This window comes from Megalopta genalis, unplaced genomic scaffold, assembly GCF_051020955.1.
Source record: "Megalopta genalis isolate 19385.01 unplaced genomic scaffold, iyMegGena1_principal scaffold0035, whole genome shotgun sequence".
In the NCBI taxonomy this organism is placed as follows: domain Eukaryota; kingdom Metazoa; phylum Arthropoda; class Insecta; order Hymenoptera; family Halictidae; genus Megalopta; species Megalopta genalis.
The window spans coordinates 2,113,388-2,115,199 of record NW_027476104.1 but is presented as its reverse complement, the minus strand read 5'-3'; positions in this window follow the sequence as shown (position 1 = coordinate 2,115,199).

Sequence of the window (1,812 nt, the reverse complement as noted above, 5' to 3'; positions counted from 1 at the left end):
AAGAACAACAAGAACAACAAGAACAACAGGAACAAGAAGAACAACAAGAACAACAATAACAACAAGAACAACAAGAACAAAAAGAACAACAAGAGCAACAAGAACAACAAGAACAACAATAACAACCGGAACAACAAGAACAACCGGAACAACAAGAACAACAAGAACAACCAGAACAACAACAACAAGAACAACAAGAACAACAACAACAAGAACAACAAGAACAACAAGAACAACAAGAACAACAAGAACAACAAGAACAACAAGAACAACAAGAACAACAAGAACAACAAGAACAACAAGAACAACAAGAACAACAAGAACAACAAGAACAACAAGAACAACAAGAACAATAAGAACAACAAGAACAACAAGAACAATAAGAACAACAAGAACAACAATAACAACAAGAACAACAAGAACAACAAGAACAACAAGAACAACAAGAACAACAAGAACAACATGAACAACAAGAACAACAAGAACAACAAGAACAACAAGAACAACAAGAACAACAAGGACAACAACAACAACAATAACAACAACAACAAGAACAACAAGAACAACATGACCAGCACGAACAACAAGAACAACAAGAACAAGAACAGCAAGAAAAACAACAACAACAACAACAAAAATAAGAACAACAACAACAACAAGAACAACAACATGAACAACCGGAACAACAAGAACAACAAGAACAACCAGAACAACAACAACAAGGACAACTAGAACAACCAGAACAACAACAACAAGGACAACTAGAACAACAACAACAAGAACAACAAGAACAACAAGAACAACAAGAACAACAAGAACAACAAGAACAACTAGAACAACAAGGACAACAAGACAACATGAACAGCAAGAAAAACAAGAACAACAAGAACAAGAACAACAAGAACAACCGGAACAACAAGAACAACAAGAACAGCCAGAACAACAACAACAAGAACAACTAGAACAACAACAAGAAGAACAACAAGAACAACATGAACAACAAGAACAACAAGAACAACAAGAACAACAAGAACAACAAGAACAACATGAACAACAAGAACAACAAGAGCAACAAGAACAACAAGAACAACAAGAACAACCGGAACAACAAGAACGACAAGAAAAACCAGAACAACAACAACAAGAACAACTAGAACAACAACAAGAACAACAACAACAACAAGAACAACAAGAACAACAAGAACAACGAGAACAACGAGATCAACGAGAACAACGAGAACAACGAGAACAACGAGAACAACGAGAACAACGAGAACAACGAGAACAACGAGTACAACGAGAACAACGAGAACAACGAGATCAACGAGATCAACGAGAACAACGAGAACAACGAGAACAACGAGAACAACGAGAACAACGAGAACAACGAGAACAACAAGAACAACAAGAACAACAACAAGAACAACAAGAACAACAACAAGAACAACAAGAACAACAAGAACAACAAGAACAACACGAACAACAAGAACAACAAGAACGACAAGAGCAACAAGAGCAACAAGAGCAACAAGAGCAACAAGAGCAACAAGAGCAACAAGAACAACAAGAACAACAAGATCAACAAGATCAACAAGAACAACAAGAACAACAAGAACAACAAGAACAACAAGCACAACAAGAACAACAAGGACAACAACAACAAGAACAAGGACAACATCATCAACAACAACAACAAGAACAACATGAACAGTAAGAACAACAAGAACAACAAGAGCAACAAGAAGAACAAGAACAACAAGAACAACAAGGACAACATCGTCAACAACAACAACAAGAACAACATGAACAGTA